Source organism: Mandrillus leucophaeus, unplaced genomic scaffold, assembly GCF_000951045.1.
Source record: "Mandrillus leucophaeus isolate KB7577 unplaced genomic scaffold, Mleu.le_1.0 Scaffold610, whole genome shotgun sequence".
NCBI classification, from domain to species: Eukaryota; Metazoa; Chordata; class Mammalia; order Primates; family Cercopithecidae; genus Mandrillus; species Mandrillus leucophaeus.
Genome location: NW_012106587.1, coordinates 138,155 through 159,836, shown reverse-complemented (window position 1 = coordinate 159,836; position 21,682 = coordinate 138,155). Strand labels below are relative to the sequence as shown.

At 39.4% G+C, this 21,682-nt stretch overlaps 1 protein-coding gene across 1 annotated transcript in view; it reads right to left on the bottom strand.

Annotated features, from left to right (window-relative positions):
• Window positions 1–21,682, bottom strand: part of LOC105553836 (protein eyes shut homolog) — a 443,064-nt gene that overhangs the window by 351,300 nt on the left and 70,082 nt on the right. The window contains exon 2 of the mRNA XM_011999994.1: window positions 14,818–14,939. The gene's annotated coding sequence lies outside the window, so the exon portion shown is untranslated. The remainder of the gene's footprint in view (window positions 1–14,817; window positions 14,940–21,682) is intronic.

Below are 21,682 nucleotides of genomic sequence, written 5' to 3'. Positions count from 1 at the left end.
TTTTTTTTTTTTCCTGTAGTATAAAGGGCTCCCTTAGTGCAGGTAAGTATGTTGTTATTCATGCTCTATCATATTCCAATTTCATTTTAACTACAGGTTAGCATATCAACTGCCATACTCATTTTCCATTGAAAGGTCAGTGTTGCTGTTTGTGTGGTTTTTGAGCAGAAGAAATATGCACTCCAAACAGTGTTATAAATCTATTAGTTATTCCTTAATAACTTATTATGCTACTTGGATGAATATAAGAATGTAATATATACCACTAGGTAAGTTATATTTTCTCAAGTAGAAACAAAGAATTGAAAAACTAGATTATCTTATGATACCTAGTTTAATTTCCGTGTTCCATAGATGAAGAAATTGAGTCCCACATAAGTTAAATAACTTGCCCTGAATTTCAGAGTATACTAGTATATAGGGATAAATTGAGGACCATAACTGAGGGTCCTTGGATCTATGTTCCACATAACTTATGTAATTAATAAAAGTCTCAATGTTACACCGCAAATATGTCTATCTACAGAAATTTATTAAATAGTATTTTTAATAGTAAATGAGGACTCAAAACGGTTGGCTTACAAAAAGACATTATGTAAAGTATTTTTCTTAATGTAATCATTGCATTGTTAGAGTTGTGTTTTCTCTGAACTATCCATCGTGAGATTTTTTTTTTCTAACTTTTGTATAACTAATCCTATCTCACTTAGATCTTCTAGTAATTCACATCTGGGAGTTCACTTTCCTCCCATCACTTGTCTCAGCAGGGTTAGGCTACAAAGGTAACACTTTACCTTCTTGCAGTGTGCTATATTTCATTTTGTAATTATATCAAAAGACACTTTAAAAAAGAGGAAAGAAAAGTTCAATGTATTTTACAGAACGTATTTTGTGCCAAGTCTGAAGTACCACATTACTTGCAAATACCAGAGAGTTTTCAAAGCATTTTCACTGTATTTCACATTATTTCATGTAATTCTCCCACTCATCTGTAGAGGTAGGTGAGGTAGGTTTTAATGTCTCTGTTTTATACATGAGAAAACTTGGCATCAGAAGAATAACTGACTTGCCCGAGTTCACAGTGGTATTAAATGGTGAAGCTGTCCATTATGCTTCTCCCTCTACAGTTTTCTGAGATAATCAGTGTTACTTAATAGTAGCTGCCTATAACATATCTACTATAATTATAAAATACCTACCCTCAAAGCCACACACTAGCCCTTTTCCCATTTATCACACTTCTATAGAGCAGGGGTCAGCAAACCAAAACCCACAGATCAAATTAGAGTCCTTCCTATTTGTGTAGATAAGATTTATTAAAACACAACCACAGTCATTCATTTACATATTGTCTATGGCTGTTTCCCCACTACAATGGCAAAGGTAAGTAGTTGGGAGAAAGGTCATATGGTCCCAAAGTCTTCAGTACTCTTTGGCCTTTGCCTTGAATGTGTGCTGACCCCTGCTATAGAATATGAACAGCTAACGTACATTTCCAGACTCTTGCAGCTATTCTTTCAGAAACTACAGAAATCTCTGAGTAATGTTTCCAGGAAATGTTTTTAAAATAAAGAGACTTGACTGGCTTGGCTCTTCTTTTCTTTGTCCTTTTCCTATATTTGCTTCTTCTAACCTCTATTGTGAACAATACCTGGGATTGCAGTAGTTACTTTGTATCGATGAAGAGACAAACATATGAACAAATGATGATGGACAGAAGGAAAAAAGAGTCAGGGTGCCGAATTACATTTCTGAGCAACCTTCAGCCCTGGACTTTGTGGATCTATAAAGAATTATCTACTTATTAAACACACTGATAGTAGTGTTACTTGATTATAATTTTTTAAAAATTGGCTGGGTGCGGTGGCTCACACCTGTAATTCCAGCACTTTGAGAGGCTGAGGCAGGCAGATCACGAAGTCAGGAGATCGAGACCATCCTGGCCAACACGGTGAAACCCCGTCTATACTAAACCAAACAAACAGCAACCAAAAAATTAGCTGGGTATGGTGGCAGGCACCTGTAGTCCCAGCTACTGGGGAGGCTGAGGCAGGAGAATGGTGTGAACACGGGAGGCGGAGCTTGCAGTGAGCTGAGATCACGCCACTGCACTCCAGCCTGGGTGAAAGGGATACTCTGTCTCAAAAAAAATAAAAAAATAAAAAAATAAACAATAAAATATAATGGATGCATTCAAAATCCTGTCATTTACTGAGTCATAACAATCGTGTTAGCTTCCATGTTAAGGCCACTAAATATTGAATCAGTTTAGGATTCAGCATTTTACTTCTTTATCTACACCCACTCCCTTAGTGACCTTATATAATCTCATGAATATACACTGTGTTTATGTGATGATTAATCTTAATTCTATCACAAGGCCAGTCATGTATTCAGCTAGCTACTCAGCAACTCTACATGGAAGTTTATCCGCATTTCAAACTTGACATCTGCAAAACCTGGTCCTCTTGAAGATTTCCCCATTCCAGTTAGTAGTAATTTAATGTTTCAAGGTTTAAGCCAACAACTGTGGAGTCATCCTTGATTTCTGTCTGCCACCTACATTATATATTTAAGCAAATCTAGTCGTAACCCTATCAAAATATATTCAAAAATCTCAGCACTTCTCAGCACCTCCTACTCTACCACCCTTATCCGAGCCACCGTCATTTCTTGCACAGATTATTGCAACAGCCTCTTAACTCTTCCCTTTGCTCCTAAAACTGTGTTTGCAAATTATATCAGTGAGAAAATTGTGACAGTAAAAGAGATATGATATAACCCACCCTCCATCTTGCCTTTCCCTTAATCATTCCTGAGCTTAGGCTAAGCTAACTTTGGAAAACATTTAGTTTATAGTTTAAATGATAATAGACCTCCCCCAAAACTGAGTAACCTTTGGAAAGCTAATGAAAGGTCATCAGGCTAGCAGGAGCTAACGTGTAGACTGGTCACTACCTGTGCAACTTCACTACTGTAGATTGGCCTTTTGAGGTATCTTTTCAGGTTTTTTGCAAGCCTGACCCCCATGGATCCACCTGGACCGATTGTTCCTGTGACTCCACCTGGGAGGGACTTAGCTCAAGAGGACAGCTTCCATCCCCTATGATTTCATTTCTACCCCTACCAGTTAGCAGCAATCACCCATTATCTGACTTTTGAATTGAGTCCTTATTGGAGCTAAGCATCCATCACCCATCCCTTCCCCACAACTGCCTTTGAAAAACCCTTAACCTATGAGCCTGAGGTAAGACTGATTTGAGTAATAACTCTATTGCCCATGTGGTATGGCTGGCTTTGCATCAATGAAAATCTTTCTTTACTGCAAGGTTATGGTCTTTATTTATGCAGCAGTCAGAAAGAACCTGTCGGGTGGCTCTTCCTGAAACCACCATTTAAAAGTGAAAGTAAAATTTTCACTATTTATAAGTGAAAAGTAAGCACTTAAATTTGGAGTCTTGTCAGGGCCCCACCATCACAGTTGCTTGTGGTTTTTCAGTCCCCTGCCAGTGTGACAGACCTGGAGATGAGCTCTCACAGCTGCACATTTAACTAAACGCCATCTAAGACAACTTTAGACTGGTCTGGCAGGTATTCTAGGAGCTGCCAACATTTTCTTTCTCCTGATGCATTCAACTCCTTTAGGGGTCTTGATTAGCTCTCCCTGAATAGTAGGAGGCGCCTTGCTTCAGGAGATTTCTCCTCAACTGGGGAGACCTTGAGAAGATTACTCAGATGGAGAACAGGAAGTTAGTTTGGAGGAATACTCTTGGAAATTATTGGTTAGGGAACTAGCTTTGGAAGCCCCCTCCCCCTTTTTTGTCTTATCTTTATTGTGTGTGTTTTTATATGTGGAGGGGATCTCTGAAAGAATTGCTGATTAAGTTCAGCAGGACTAACTCAGAGAACCTCTGTGTCTGTTTTGTTACATTATGTTCTTCAGCTGGAATGGATAACATTAATTCGGTTCCCATAAGCAGCTCATTGGGTGGTATCTTGCAAAATTAAAAGGCTTTTGCATATGGTTTCATGAGATAGAATAAGGTGATTTTCCTTTGTATTGCAGCTTTGCCCCTAAAGCTATGTTAAGGCAAACAGGATCCCCAGGGCCACACAGGGAAAGGGACACCATAAACCTGGCATGCTGGCAAAAGAGTAAGAACTTTTATTTAATCAGTCAGGCTTCTGGCTTCTCTTTCTCTCTGTATGAACTACTTGAATAAATGATAAAATTTGCTGTCTCCTCTGCAGGGTTTTGATTAATAGGAAAAAGGATTTGTGAGGCTAGTCTTAGGCTGTAGCAAATTTGGTGTACTTTGCGCTATAAATTTGTCTTTTTGTGTTGTTCTGTCATAAAGAGGGTTAACACAGTATAAAATGTGGGCTTAGGACCCCTCTAAGCCAGCTATTCAAGCCATTCTGGCAGACTGGTTACAAACTTTGCTGTGCATCTCTAAAACGAAAACCAAATGAGGGTTCCCCTCTCATCTTCTTTTATGTTCTTGAGAGCATGACTTTGTGACTGCATGGGGGTACGATCTTTTGGTCTCCATCATTCAGAAGGCAGAGATTTGGGGGTTCATTTCAGGAAGTCAGTCTGAGAGGACTGGGAGTCTGAGAGGAGTCAGCACACTCTTCATCCCAAACACATTAAGATATTGAGTAAGTATTGCCCCATGGGGCCTTTGTCATCTTTTGCTATCTTAAGCCCATTTGCAATAGTGAATTCTGGGAGATCATAGAGATGCCTCCTCTGTCGCCTTTCTAGAAATACCTTATATGTTTATATGCTAAAAACCTGAGAAATTGCTATCCAGACTTTTATAGGCTTTTGGATTGAGTCGCTATTGGACTAAGTACATCAGTGAAAGAAAAGGGATTTTAGAGATCTCTAATTCTTAACAATTAAAAAAGGTTAAATTAAAAAAGAGATGTGTAATAACAACATGGCTGAACTTAGAAAGTTCTCTTGAGCAGGGTAAATCCTTTGCAAGCTTGAAAATGTTCTAGACTGCTTCTGGGAAAAGGAATTGCAGGCACTGTATGCTATAGATCAGTTGCTAAGGCTTTGCCCATTCACAATGGTGGCCTGGACTCAATTTGGCTTTGGAAGCAATCCTTTGTGGATTGATACTTTTGGGACATTTGTCATTTCTTGATTATTTTCCCTTTCATGAATAGCCTCTGAGTTTGCAACATTTGCGGAGATTCTAGATCTTCTAAACATTGCTTATAATCCTTTTGAAGATATCTTATGCATCTGTGGTTAAGTGATACTGTGTCCAGAATTGGTGGGTTCTTGGTCTCGCTGACTTCAAGAATGAAGTCCGGGACCCTCGCGGTGAGTGTTACAGTTCTTAAAGTTGGTGTGTCCGCAATTTTCTTCCTTCAGATGTTCAAATGTGTCCACAGTTTTTTCCTTCTGGTGGGTTTGTGGTCTGGCTGGCTTCAGGAGTGAAGCTGCAGACATTTGCAGTGACTGTTACAGCTCTTAACGGTGGTGCATCTGGAGTTCTTCATTCCTCCCGGTGGGGTCATGGTCTCCCTGGCTTCAGGAGCAAAGCTGCAGACCTTAGCAGTGAGTGTTACAGCTCTTAACCCCACGTGGACCAACAGTGAACAGCAGCAAGATTTACCCTAAAGAGCTAAGAACACCCCTTCTACCATGTGGAAAGCCACCACGGTTGCTGTTGGCTGGGACAGCCTGCTTTTATTCCCTTATCTGATCCCACCACATCCTGCTGATTGGTCCATTTTACAGAGAGCTGATTGGTCCATTTTACAGAGAGCTTATTGGTCTGTTTTAAAGAGAGATGACTGGTCCATTTTGACAGAGTGCTGATTGGTGCATTTACAATCCCTAAGCTAGACACAGAGTGCTGATTGGTGCTTTACAATCCTTTAGCTAGACACAGAGTGCTAGACAGAAAAGTTCTCCAAGTCTCCACTAGGTAAGCTAGATAAAGAGTACGGATTGGTGTATTTACAAACCCTGAGCTAGACACAGTGCTGATTGGTGCATTTGCAATCCTTTCGCTAGACACAGAGTGCTAGACAGAAAAGTTCTCCAAGTCTCCACTAGGTTAGCTAGATACAGAGTACTGATTGGTGTATTTACAAACCTTGAGCTAGACACAGGGTACTGATTGGTGTATTTACATTCCCTTAGCTAGACATAAAGTTTCTCCAATTCCCCACTAGACCCAGGAGCCCAGTTGGCTTCACCTAGTGGATCCTGCACCAGGGCCACAGGCAGAGCTGCCCGCCAGTACCAGGCTGTGCGCCCGTACTCCTCAGCCCTTGGGTGGTGGATGGGACCGGGCGCCACAGCACAGGGGGGCAGCGCTCCTCCGGGAGGCTCAGGCCATGCAGGAGCCCAGAGCAGGTTGGGAGGAGGGTCAGGCATGGTGGGCTGCAGGTCCCAAGCCCTGCCCCCTGGAGAGGCAACTGAGGCCCTGTGAGAATTCAAGCGCAGCACCCGTGGGCTGGCAGTGCTGGGGAACCCTGCGCACCCTCTGCAGCTGCTGGCCCGGGTGCTAAGCCCCTCACTGCCCAGGGCCAGCAGCGCCTGCGGGCAGCTCCGAGTGCAGGGCCTGCCGAGCCCACGCCCACTCAGAACTCGTGCTGGTCCATGAGCCTGGCGGCAGCCCCGATTCCCGCCCATGCCTCTCCCTCCACACCTCTCCACAGGCAGAGGGAGCCAGCTCCAGCCTCAGCCAGCCCAGAGAGGGGCTCCCACAGTGCCCAGAGAGGGGCTCCCACAGTGCCTGGCGGGCTGAAAGACTTCTCAAGCATGGCCAGAGTGGACGCCAGGCCAAGGAGGCGCTGAGAGTGAGGGCCATCAGCACATTGTTACTTCTCAATACCATCAGTTAAGGCTTACTTATTTCACGCAGGAGGTTGCCTTTACAGCTATTGTTTTAAAGCCCCTGCTCTCCCTCTGCAAACTTCCCATTTGATGAAATTCTACCTTGATTCTCAGTTTTCTCCTGTCTATTCCTCTTTTCTCTTATAACTAATATTTTTTTATCACACTACCAGATGTGTTTCTGTGTATGTTTATGTGTTGTGTGTGTGATGTTTATATGAAACAACTATAATTAATTGGCTTAAAGAAAAATAAGAACTTAAAACAAATATATTGCCAGAAAAAACATAAACTTTCATGCCTTTAGGTCATGTGACTCTAATAATCTTTAGACAATAAAGACAGTTTAAAGACTATTGGTAAAGTAAAATAAAAATGTCTTCAACATTTAGACATTTGGTCCAAATTAGGCAGGTTGAATACTGTCTTTGTTAGAATTATAAGGCCATAAACTACTTCTATCACTTTTTTCTAATTGTTTGACTTGTCTGTTGTAGAGTCATATATTCTAGGTAAGGTCTGGGGACATGCAGAGTTAGCCAGGTTTGCTAAACTAGCTTGGGAAGAGTCAGACATTACAACTCTGTTTTTGTACTGGGCTCTGCAAGCTGATACATGGTTAAAAATTGCTTATTTACAAGGTTCCTCAACCAAAATAAAAGTTGCTGAAAGTTGGCATTGTAACATGTACTTGAGACTACTGAAGAAACAATTATACATGCAAGGTGTGTAAGGAAAGTAGAATGTTTTTGGTAAAAGAAAATAAGAAAGCATGAAAATATTGTTAAAGAGAAGATAACTTTGTTTAGTTCTGAGGATTTTAAAGATTGTCCTGTCCAAAAAAAAAAAAAAAAAAAAGGAATGGGACAAAACTGAAGGTTTAGGCAAGTTGTAAACGATTTGTGAAAGAGGATCTTATAAAGAAAGTTCTGTGAGTATGAGCTAGTTGGCTAAGATTTAAAGGAAATGATCTAGTTTTACCATAGGTTGAATATTGAAATAAAAGCACACTGATGCAAGCCTCAAATATGGGCTCATGGGTCTGATTAACAAGGTTTTCTTAGACAGTTGATCTGCTGTTTAACAGAAAATTATAAAATATTATAAAAATGCTTATGGAAATTTTACCTCATATTCAAACTAAGATATGATGTATTTGTTTATGAAGTTTTATTAAGAATTTTGTTTAATGTTAATAGTACCACTAATGTCAAGGTAAATTTTGACTTTCTCTTTTGAACAAGATCTTTGTGTAATATTAAAAGATAATAAAAGACTTTTGTTTACCTTTTAAATAAATGACAGGAAATAAAGGAGAACAGAGAGAGGAGGCAGATTCTGTTTGCCTTACGCTGTCTTTATTGGTCCTGTTTGAAATGCTGAGTCTCCCCTCTACCAGTGAGTAAAGTGACCTGGGATTTTATTTTGTAATATAATGTGTTTAAAACTTTGATATCTGACAAACTTTCCAAAGTCAAATTCTAAATTAAGCTTTAAAAAATAATCTGGTTAGCCTTTTAGCTATTAGATATCCTAAAGTTCAAAAGAGATGTATTTGGATTATTTGGTATATAAAAATCACACAGGAAGCAATGTAGGGTATAAAATAATGTTTGACTTTCTTTGGGCTATATTTGAATAAATATGTTATTGGTGTGTGTTCCAAAATTGTATAAGGTTCCTATAATTCTGATAGGTCTCAATACATGTTAACAGTAATATTTAAGATTGTTATGTTAAATTACTGTGTGCCACATAGATGTCCAGACCTTAACTGTGGCTGTTCTCAGACTTTCGTCATCCACAATTGTTTTACCTTTGTCCTTTCAAAAAGGGACTTTTATAATCAGCTATAGGACTCTGACAGGTGCTCTTGCAGGCAGGTTTCTGATGACTTTAGAGATTGCAACATTAGAATATAATTTAAAAAAAAACTCCCAGGACTCTCATGGGAGCTGAAATGTTTATAAACATTAAGCAGAACAGGAGTTAATTATCTGGATTGAACTAATGAAAAACCAACATAATCCCTTCATAACCTTTTGTTTGAAACATTGCTAATTTTTGTTTGTTTGTTTTTCAAAGTCCAGAAAACCTTTTCTCTTTTGAGTTATATATAAATATAAAAAATTGGGTAAAATACATTTCTGTGATCAAAATATGGAGCATACTTCTTTCTAAATGATTTCTCCAGAATTTGAAAACTATTTGTAAGTATACTTATTTATGAAAGTATAGGTATTTGCATAACGTCATTAAGAATCTGTTTTCTTTTGTAACAGGACACCATTGGAGACACTGGTTAATTTTACCAAGGCTTTGACTGGAATAGCATACTATCAGACTGCTTTAAGGAATAAAAGTTGATTTATGGAGCCAATAAAATGCCCCTGGAAAAACTGACATCATATCTTGTCCCTGCAATTCCTGTAGAGGGTTCCTGACCTGTGGTAAGTAAGGAATGTAACTTTCTGACAGGCCCATGAGCCCTAAGTTATCTTGAGACCTTGAGGTGAGGAATACTCCCAATTTGTACAGATATTTGTAAGCACAGTTAAATTCATGGCTGGGCTCATGACTTTAGAAAGTCTAATCTGAGATTCTTTATGTAATAAAGCTCCAGCAAAGCCATTTTTAAAAAAGAGCTTACATGGCAAATACTTGCTTTTATGACTTTAAGCAAATATTCAGGTCAAGTATAATAAGACTAACACTTATTTTGCAAGTTATTTTGTCCTACTATGATTTGTGTTCAGTAAAACCAGTGACTGGAGGGAGAAAAATTAGGTTTCAGAAAAAAACTATAATACACCTGTTGTTAGATTCAAGTCTTGTTCATCGTTCCTGAGTTTACATAATTTTCTGAAATTTGAACTGAATTCTGAATCTTTCTAGGCTACAAGTCCCAAATTATTGCTTTCAAATTTTTCTTCCATTTTTTATGACTTAGACTCGATGAAACTGCTACTACCTGTTTCCTGAGGCCCTGCAAGCTGAGCTTATTCCTTGTTATACACGTGAGAAGAATATGTCAGGTCGCCAGTGCCTTCTTTCTCTATAACTAAAGGTTCTTTGAGTCTAACATCTGGATAAATTGTGCCCAACATAAAACTTCATTTTTCTTCTGTCTCTATAGAAATACCTCTTATTAAAAATCAATTTGCCTTCATCACAGACAGAAGTCAAGACCATCTAAGATGCTATCTCCTGATATGGGAAACAGCTGTTTAACTGAGCTGATCTAGTTTCAGGACTAGTCTGCAGTTCATTTAAGTGCTGTGCTAAAACTGTTGATAAGGATATTAACATCTTTGTCACATAAGCCTAGGAATACTAACTGGGAACCCCATGAGTACATGCAAACAGCTGCAAAGTGGTTTTATTTTTATTTCCCTTGTGAATAACCCATCTCAACCCCCAACTATGCCTCTTGTCAACAGGAAGAAGCTAGAGTGATCATCAGCCTTTTCCCATCTTTATAGCCAACACCATAAGAGTAAGGTGCTATGGAACCCAAAGCAGGGTTTAAAACTACCTTTGCAAATTATATCAGGGAAAAAATTATGACAGTAAAAGAGATCTAATTTACCTGCTCCCCCCAATCTTGCATTTCCCTTCAACATTCCTAAGCTTAGGCTAAGCTAACTTTGAGAGACATTTAGTTTATATGACTTTTATCTTATTTTATTTTGTTATTTTTATAGAGATGAGTTATCCATAAATTTCCCAGGTTTGTATCAAACTCCTGGATTCACGCAATCCTCCCACTTTGGCCTCCCAAACCTCAAGGATTACAGGAATGAGAATGTACCCAGTCTATATGACATTTAGTTTTAAATGATAATAGGCCTCCCCAAAGACTCAACCACCTTTGTAGATCTAATGAAATATTATCAGGCTAGGGGGAGGAGCTAAGGTGTGGTCTGATCACAACATCACTACTATAGATTGCCCTTTTGAGATATTTGTTCAGGTTTTTGCCTGTCCAAAACCTGGACCTGATTGCTGCTGTGGTTCCACATGGGAGGACTCAGCTTAAGAGGATAGTTTTGCTCTCCTACAATTTTATCTCTGCCTGAACCAATCAGCAGCAAGTGGCCATTACCTGGCCACCCCATCCCTTCTCTCAAACTGTCTTTGAAAAAATGCTAACCTAAAAGCCTGAGATGAGATTGATTTGAGTAACAGCCCCATCTTCTGTGTCGTATGGCGCGCCTTGTGTGAATTAAACTTTTCTTTAGCGCAATGCTATGGTCTTTATTTATGCAGTGGGAAGGAAGAACTGATCAAGCAATTATACTTCTACTCTTGTCTTATTTGGTCTATTCTCTATACCTTAGTCAGAATGACCCAGTAAAACTGAAAAGAAGACAAAGTCATTTCTCTGCTCAGAATTTTTCAATGATTTGCTATTTTTCTTAAATAGAAGCCAAAATATTTGACAACCTACAAAATGCTTTGCAATCAGTCCCACTTCCAGCCCAACCCTACCTTGTTATTTTCATGACCTCATCTCATATTATAGCCTCTTTCATTCATTGTCCTCTGGCTACATTTTCTTGCTTACTTGTCTTCCTGAACATGCCAAGCATTCTCCTGCCTGGAAGTCTACTCTGGTTGTTCTCTTTGTTCACATTGCTCTTCACCCAAATAGCCACATGGATATCTCTTTTCCTGCAGATTTCTGTTCAAATTTGATTACTTCAGTGAGCTCTTCCTCAACTACTCTGTATAAAACAGCCAACTATTAACCACTTCCCTTAAGATGACAGCAAGAATAAGGAAAGGAAAAAGGAAAATAAATAAAAGCACAAAAGATTATCCACTTTCCTTTCCCATTCCTATATTCTCTAATCTTCCATGCTTTATTTCTATCATTAACTTTTTATTATGATATATAATTTATGTACTATAATATACACTACTCTTAAGTATTTGCTTTTTCTCCTTAGCTCTTATGTCTTCTGTAATAGTATATACTTTACTTCTATTTAGTTAGTGATTTATTATTTGAGGCAGGATCTCAATTCTGTCACCCAGGCTGCAGTGCAGTGGTTTAATCACAGCTCACTGCAGCCTCAACCTCCCAGGCTCAAGCAGTCCTCCCACCTCAGCCTCCTGAATAGCTGGGACTACCAGTTTACACCACCACAGTTGGATATGTTGTTTAAAAAAAAATTGTAGAGATGGCATCCCCTTATGTTGTGCAGGCTGGTCTTTAAGTCCTGGGCTCAAGCGATCCTCCACCTCTGCCTCCCAAAGTGCTAAGATTAAAGGCATGAGTCATCACACCTGGTCATATTTATTTGTTTACTTATTTACTATATATCTTCCTAAATTCAATTTAAAAATGACAAGGGCAGACATTTTGTTTGTTTTATTTGTAGAGAACCCACGGTTTTTTTAGTAACTTTCTGGTGAAGAATTTAACATGCATTTTCTCATTTAATCCTCACGTTAATGAATTATTTCCTCCACAGAAAAAAGGAAAAACTCAAACTTACTATATTTAAAATAATGGGCATTAATCATATTGCCAGTAAGTAGTGATGATAGTGATGACCAGTGTGGAGCAGCTGCTGCAAGGACGCTGGCTGCAGAGCGTGAGACATGGACAGGGTTGTGTGCTCTGCAGTGCTGGTAGGAGCTAGGAGCAGGCTAGAGCCAAGACCCCTACTTAGTTGATGGGGCAGAAGCCCGTGCTCCCTAGCACAGCTGCAGTCACCCAGCTTTGGCTCTGGACTCCAGCATCGCTGCACTCTCAGGGACCCAGGAAGCTCCTCGCCATCGCAGGTTTGGAGGTACCTGCTCTTGCTCCCTGGCCTCTCCCCACTTCTAGCACCCACTCTAGCATGGGACAAAGTTGTGACCAAGCCTGGGTGCTGTTGTAGCTTGACCAAGTGTGCGGGCACTTAGGGCAGCACTAACATACCAGCTTCCTACTGCCTCAACCTCCTCCAGATTTCGGGCACCAGGAGGGAGGCTGGCCAGGGGTGGGTGGTGAGAGTGGCTCAGCATGGGCCTGCGGCACCCCTCAGCACAAACAGCGTGGGCACTGTGGACAGCATGCTGATGGTGGCAGGTGGCAGGTGGCAGACAGGCCCTTTGGTGGAAAGGGGTGCATCCCAGGTGAAACCCCACCTTCAAGGCAGGGATGGCCTGAAGCCATCAGTTGTCAGTTCTAGCTGGAGTCCACTTCCCACAGTGAGAACTTACGGTGCTTTTTTTGGGCCTGTCAATAACAGCTCATGAACAAATGAGAGCATATTTCCTCCCTTCTGAGCCCATTAAAACCCTGCACTCAGCCAGACTCGGACATATGTCGGGACTACCAGCTATGGGAAGGAACTACCTACTTCAGGTCTCCTGGTGTCATAAGGATGACCTGTCTGCAGAAAGGAGCGACCCACTAGGGGACTCCTCTGAGCTGTTCTGTTGCTCAATAAAGCTCTTCTCCACCTTGCTCACCCTTCAGCTGTCCGCATACCTCATTTTTTTAAGAGGCAGGACAAGAAGTCAGGACCAACTGAATGGTGGGAATGAAAGAGCTGTAACACAAACAGGGCTGAAACTCCCCCCTGATCGCCATGCTGAGGGCAGTGAAAGGAGAGAAGAGCTGAAGAGGTCCTTTGGGGATGCCAGACCTAGAGGCTCCCCGAGTCAGGGTTTTGATACCCTCTTTGGGGCTCTGTGGTTCCTTGTGTCTGGAAGTTTCTGGGTACCACCACATTCCCCTCATCCGGGCACAGTGCCCCACAGTGGAAGCTGCTTGTGGTACATCTGATCCAGCCACAGCCTTACACAGATCTGGCACTTGTGCTGGTGACTGGAGCTGTCCACTCTGCTGCAGCAGCCAGCATGCCTGGTTGTGCACAGTGTGTGGACCCCACGCTCACTTTTTCACATACCCCTTGCCACACCGTGCCTGGCTTACCCTTGGTCAGCGTGGGATCCTAGCCAGTAGTGCAAGCCAAGCACAGCCTGCCAGGCTGACTGGGCAGAATGAGCCCAGTGGGCCCAAGCAAAACTCAGGCAAACATGCCACTGGTCACAGAGGTTTCCGGATGGAAAAGCAACACCCTAAGGAACTCAAGACAGTAGTATCGCCAAGATTTTAACTTTAACTTTGCGAAGTCACAGAATACCCTCTTAATTACCATGCTCTATATCCTCCTAGCCACTCTGTAGAACAAAGTTCAGACAAAACAAATAGTAACATGATTGAAATGGAGATTGGCAGGATACTAGAACAAGCAGATATCAAGCTACTTCAGAACAATATCCTCTTAGTTGTCATATCTAAGAGAAAAAGTAAATAAGCTCATAATAAAATACAGAGAACAAAAAAGCTGAGAATGTATGATTAATATAATATCAATTTGAGAAAATGCTACATTTAAAACTAGTTGTCAGTAGAAGCAGGAGTAGAGAAAGGAAGAGAATACAACTCTATTAAGTCAAGTTTCAGGAAGAATTTTCCAGTCGGAAAAAATAAGAAAAGTTATTAGGGAAGTAATAAAGGGTCATTTCTAGAAGATATAAAAACCTCTGCATGTCTATCTATTAACTAAAAAAAAAAAGTCAACCCTTTCATCTTGAAAGAGAAAGAGATTCATTTAAATAATCCATTATTAAATGCATCTCTTTCTCTTCCCAAGGCCCCAATAATGTTATGACAAAGTAACACCAAGAATGTGAAAACCCATAGAATTGTAACTATAAAAATTGAGACATTTCAGCCCACTTTTAGTGGATCTAAAGTGAGTTTAAGAGGTAGGAACCATTTAGTAGAGTCAAAAACGATAAAACCTGAAATTCTCTAGAGTAGGAGGTTAATGAATGGTGAAAGAATCTGAATATGGAAGCAAAAATTGCCATGGAAAGCAGGGAATGAGGCAAGATTATAAAAACACAGAACCTATTTTTTTCCCCAGGACTCTTATCCTTACCTGAAGTACACAGGTTCCCTTTCTGTTTGAGATTTGAGATCAGTATTTTATTTGCTAAATAAATATGGAGCAGAGGATCCAGACTTGACTCCCCAGGTGTAAGAGAGGAGTGAGACACAAAGCTGGAAAAAAAGAAATAAGAAAAGTTATTTTATCTTTCAGTTTCTTCTCATCATCCCTAAGCTCTCCCACATCTCATGGAGGGACATAACCCCCTCTTTTCAAATTAGCCAGTATCCTACCTTTAGCTATGGTCCTACATTTATTGTCTGTGTAATTAATGAGAGAAATAAGATGGTAAATAACTTTCAAAACGGAGAGTATAGCTGTAACAAAGTCTTTGAAAGCAATTGACATACAAAAATTCTACAAATAAAAGTAAGTTCAAATAATAAAATAGTACATTATTTATAGACTAATGCTTTTCCCATTCCACTGTATTTTAAAACTATGTACCCAAATGCCATGCTGGAAAGAAATGTTAGGGAAATGTCAGCAGTAATTCAGTGGGTCCATGAAAGGGCTTCAACTTAGCAGGATACCTCTCAAATTATATGCAGGATCATATTTGTATTTTCATAGTGATAGTTTTCGTAAGAGTATCTCTAAATGAATTTCAAAAATAATTCTTACATTAAAAAGTTTTTTTTTTTCCTTTAGGCAATTTTTTAATACAGAGGCTATCCATGAAATATGTATATGTCTTCAGTTGCTGTTGAAAGCAAGATCAGCTACTCCTCTCTCTGAAAAGTATTTTACTTCATCTTCATTCTTGAAGGATATTTTTGAGGCATCTAGAATTCAAGGTTGGGAGTGTTGCTGTTATTGTTCTTTTTGTGTTGTTTTGGGTTTTTATTCAGCATGTTGAGAATATCATTTTACTGTTTTCTGACTTTTATTGCTGCTATTGACGAGTCACCTTTCAACTTAATATTTTCCCTTGGGCCATTTTTAAGAATTTTTTTACGGTGTATTTGATGAGGTACAGTTTTATTATGTTTCTAGTTGTGGATTTATTTTTATTTCTTTTTTTTGCTGAAATTACTTAGGGTCCTTGACTCTATGGATTTCTGTTATTGACCATTTCTGAAAAATTATCAGCCACAATTTTTTTTTTTTTTACCCTTGGCTGGTAACATTTATTATTTGTGTCCTATTTCTTTTTTTTTTTTTTTTCTCCTCTTAGGACTTCAGTTGAAATTATGTTACATTTTCTCACTCTGTCCTGTATATACTTTATTCTCTTGCTGTATTTTCCTTTTATTTCTTTGTCTCCCATGCTTGTGGTGTTTTTTTTTTTTTACAGTGTAAACTTAGCTTAGCTAGAAATATGTTTTCCATATGTGCTTCCCTATATGCTTCCAGGTTATAGTGGGACAAAATAGAAGTTTGTAAATGATTTAGAAAGTGGAGAGGAAGCAACAGTCATAACCTCTGTTGGCTGTTTTGGTGTTAGGCTGTGAGAACCAGAAGCAGCCACTCTCAGAGAAGCAAGTTCGAAATTAACCATACTCTTCCCAGCTCTGCATTTGTAGTATTGACCTGCTAGCCCTGTTGACCAAGAGTGACCTCAGGCCCACTCCATCTCAGACGGAAAGGCAATACCCTGACACAGATGTCTCCACCAGCTTTCCGTAATGGTCCCATTCTGCAAGTCAGCCATGCCTGGTTTCTGGTATCTCTGGCAAGCTCTAATTTGTCCACCCTTACTGGTTCTTCAGAGAGGAGGGGAGCAAATTTTTCTGTTCTTCTAACTCACTCATTCTGACCCTTACTTACCCAGTGTCTTGCGCAGTTGTCTAAAATGTTAGTGCTATAATCAAGTCCTATTCTACGTTACTTACAGTGGTAGTGCTCATGTGGTTGAACTTTGTCTGTACTGTGTACTGTTTCACTGCACTCGTTTTAGAACACTAACTTTACATTCTTGTATATAATTAGCTATGAGGTCTATGCAGTGAATTTTTAATTAATTAAATTTTGGAGTCCTTTACGTTCTTTGTATCCTTTTTTACACCTGTAACATCACATTTTATTTCCCTGTTTCTGCTGATATCCTTTACTTTTGTCTTTGATTTCTTTAACTTAAAAAGCGTAAGAGTTTCTTCTGTCCTGAACTCCTGGGCTCTAGTGGTCTTTCTAGCCTGGAATTAGTCATCTCACAGAGTGATCCATGAAAAGATTTAGAAACAACTGAGCTCAAACCACAGCTTAGACCAGTTCCTAAGTAATAAATAAGTTCTCTTTGTTTAACATCACACTAGATTGTAAAGTCCTTATAAAAAACAGATTTGCTTATTTTATCCATAACTGAATATATAGGACCTAGAGGAGCTCTGAGTGTCTGAGAGGTACTCAATACATATTTGTTGAATAAAAGCATGGCCAAAAAAGGATAGAATTGTTTTCAATAGGATGATTTCAATAGGATGTACTTCTGGATCTATTTTTGTTGTTGTTTGTGTTTCGGTGGGTACATGCTTTTGGTGTGTTTTTACTTTATGTACCTGGCTATCTTTGATTGAGCTAAGCATTATACATAATTAGTTGTACAATTAAGCATAATTAAGCATTGCATAATTATTTGTAGGAATAATTAGAGGACCGAGATGAAGGAAAGCCTTCATCCAGAGAGGATTTCTGTTTGTTTCAGTCATTGGGGGCATTACTTGTCCTCGGTCACATTCAACAGTTTGAATACCTTAGATTACTGAAGGCTCCAGACTTTTAAAATTAGGCTACACTTCTTCAAGAAAGCCAATCATTTTATTTTTTTTAATTCACCTTTGTCCCAAAAATGTATTAGGTAGCAACATATTGTGGGACATTTACCTGTTAGACTCTTCATTTTGTTCTATATTTTTTAACTATATATATGTCAATATAAATATTCACATTTATGTAACTAACAAATACTTCTACTGGTTCTAGCTTTCCCTTTGATTTCAGTCTAATAATTATTTCTTTTCTTACAAGACCTGCAGTGATTTTAAGAAGATACTTTTAAATATATGTTATGCAGATTTTTAGACTTTTTAATAGAAGTGTTTGTACAAACAATCCTGCCATTATGGGAAACATCTAGCCTCCAGAAAATAACTTTCAGAATAATTTAGAGAGTTTTGATTAAGAATGCAGACAGGAGGCAGGACTAGCTTGCAGCTCCTGCTTGGACAGACAGAGCAGTGTGTGGAGACTCACATCATACAATTTTGCTCCAAGAAATACCACAGGAAAATACCAGGAAAGCTGAGAGAATTCTCTGACCTTTTGAAGGAATTGGATTGCTACCGCAGGCTCCCTGAGATGCCAAAAAATTGTGAGTGTACTTGCTTTCTCAGTAGGGAGGCTGGCGGTCTGGGGCAAGTTCTCAGCCCTGGTCACTAATTGCCTAAAAATGGACTCAGTGCTGTTGGGGGGACACAGTGGGAGTAAGACTGGCCTTTAGGACTGTGGGCTGTGTGGGAGCAGGGTGAGTCCTGTGACTGCTGACTTTCCCCCACTTCTCTGGTGACCTGTATGACTCAGCAGAGGCAACCTAATACACCTGGGAATATAACTCCATTGGCCTGGGAACCAAATTCCCATTCCACACACAGCAGCCGCAGCAAGCCCCACCCAAGGAGAGCCTGAACTAAAACATGCCTATCCCTGCTACCACCTGGTGATCTTTCTCTAATCAGTGTAGTTGCCAAAGATAAAGGACATAATCTCTTGGGAGTTCTATGGCCCTGTCCACTGACTGAGAAACGTGAATATTTAACCAGACATTCCTAGGGCAAGTTTGCATCCTCCCTATAGTACCGCAGCTGATGCACTCTTGAAAGTGCCATCTCCTGCCTGGAGGGCAACCAACACAAAACCAGCGCACTGAACAAAAATACAACCAAAGACCCTCACAGAGTTCACCTCACTCTGCTACTATCTTCACCAGAGCAGGTACTGGTATCCACAGCTGAAAGACGTGAAGATGAATCACATCAGAGGACTCCCCAGTACCGGCCCAGAGCTCAGTACCTCTGCTTGGTTGCTAGATGCAAAAGAGCAAAAACAATCACTGAAGTTCAGCTCTCAAGAAGCTCTTCCCTAGGGGGAGGGGAAGAATCCACAACAAGGGAGCACCTGGTGGGACAAAAAATTCTGAACAGCAGCTCTTGAGTCCCAGATATTCCCTCTGATATAATCTACCCAATGAGAAGAAAACAGAGAAACAATTCTGGTAACATGACAAAACAAGTTTTTTTTAACACCCTTAAAAGATCACACTAGCTCACTAGCAATGGATCCAAACCAAGATGAAATCTCTGAATTGCCGTAAAAAAAATTCAGAAGGTTGATTATTAAACTAATCAATGAGGCATCAGAGTAAAGTGAAATCCAGCTTGAAATCAAAAACATGAAACAGATTATTAAAGAAAAAACCTTCAGTGAAATAGATAGCATAAATAAAAACAATCACAACTTATAGAAATGAAGGATACACTTAGAGAAATCCCAAGAGTGCTGGAAAGCCTCAGCAATAGGATAGAACAAGCAAAAGAAAGAACTTCAGAGCTTGAACACAAGGCTTTCGAATTACTCATACCATCGAAGACAACAAAGTAATAAATAAATGAACAAAGCCTGCAAAAAGTTTGGGACTATGTTAAGCATCCAAACCTAAGAATAATTGGTGTTTCAGTGGAAAAAGATAAATCAAAAAGTTTGGAAAACATACTTGAGGGAATAATCAAGGACAACATCCCCAGCCTTGCTAGAGATCTAGACATCCAAATACAAAACACTCAAAGAACACCTGGAAAATTCATCACAAAAAGATCGTTGCCTAGGCACATAGTCATTAGGTTATCTGAAGTCACGACGAAGGAAAGAATCTTAAGAGCACTGAGGCAAAAGCATCAGGTAACCTCTAAAGAAAAACTTATTAGATTAACAGCAAATGACTAATATGCAGAATCTACAAATAATTCAAACAAATCAGTGAGAAAACAAACAAACAAAAAAACTCATCAAAACGTGGGCTAAGGACATGAATAGACAATCCTCAAAATAAGATATACAAATGGCCAGCAAACATAGAAAAATGCTCAACATCACTAATTATCAGGAAAATATAAATCAAAACCACAATGTGCTACCATCTTACTCCTGAAAGAAGGGCCAAAAATAAAAACAATAATAAAGATAAGAAATAATAGATGTTGGCATTGTATGTGGTGAAAAGGAAACACTTTTACATTGTTGGTAGGAATGTAAACTAATACAACCACTATGGAAAACAATGTGGAGATTCCTTAAAGAACTAAAAGTAGATCTACCATTTGATCCAGCACTGGTATCTATCCAGAGGAAAATAAGTCATTATACCAAAAAGATACTTGCATGCACATGTTTATAGCAGCACAATTTGCAATTGAAAAAAACAAAAAAACCCAAAAAACAGGAACAAGCCCTAATGTCCATCAATCAATGAGCGGATAAAGAAAGAGAAAAACAAAAACAAAAAACAAAAAACAAACTCTGTGTGTGTGTGTGTGTGTGTGTGTGTGTGTGTGTATGTTTATAGCAGCACAATTTGCTGCTATAAATACACACACACACCATGGAATACTACACAGCCATAAAAAGGAATGAAATAATAGTATTTGCAGCAACGTGGATTGTATTGGAGACTATTATTCTATGTGAAGTAACTCAGGAATGGAAAACCAAACATCGTATGTTCTCATGTAGTAACAAAGCTATGAGGACACAAAGGCATAAGAATAATACAATAGACTTTGGGAACTTGGGAGAAATGGTGGGAGGTTGGTGAGGAGTATAAGAGTACACATTGGGTACATTGTACAATTGTACACTGCGTGGGTAACGGGTGCATCAAAATCTCAGAAGTCACCATTAGAGTACTTATTCATATAACCAAGCACCACCTGTTCCCCAAACACCTATTGAAATTTAAAAAAAAAAAAAATCATATTTATAAAACAAACAGAGAAAAGGGAAGAAAAAGTGAAATAACCCTCATTCACATTTAACTGAAATTGCTGGCTGAACAATGCACTATTCCACCTAGGCTTTTACACATGTAAGAAAGGGAAGAAAAGATTTTTAAAAAGGCTGGGCATGGTGGCTCATACCTGTAATCCCAGCACTTTAGGAGGATGAGGAGGGGGCGGATCACAATGTCAGGAGATAGAGACCAACCTGGCTAAAATGGTGACACTCCATCTCTACTAAAAATACAAAAAAAATTAGCCGGCCTTGTGGCACGTGCCTGTAGTCCCAGCTACTCGGGAGACTGAGGCAGGAGAACCACTTGAACCCGGGAGGTGGAGGTTGCAGTGAGCCGAGATCACGCCACTGCACTCCAGCCTGGGCAACAGAGCAAGATAGGAAAGAAGGAAGGGAAGGAGAGAGGGAGGGAGGGAAGGAAGGTTAAATAATAAAAATTGACAGTACTTGCAAGATCTAAGGATTTTCTATGGTTTCCTTTATTCTAGCAAGGGTTTTGTATGAGTTTTGTTTTGTTTTTAAGATCTGACACCTTTTCAAATACCTTAACCTATGTGTTTGTGCATAATGTGTATAGTATAGGTTCTTTTCCGAAAGTGTGTCCAATCTTACACACACACACGTATAAACACACACACACCCATGTGCGTTTGTAACAACTGAAACTAAAAGAAGCTGATTACTAAGAATCTAATGAACCTTACTGTTTCCTCTTCATCAAACATATAATAATCATCAAATATCCATTTAAATTATAAATAAAATAAATGATTTTGTAAGATAAGTTTGAGGCCAGAAAACAGGATTGTTTACCAGTATTTGGCAAAACTGGTTTGATCCATGAAATGCTGAT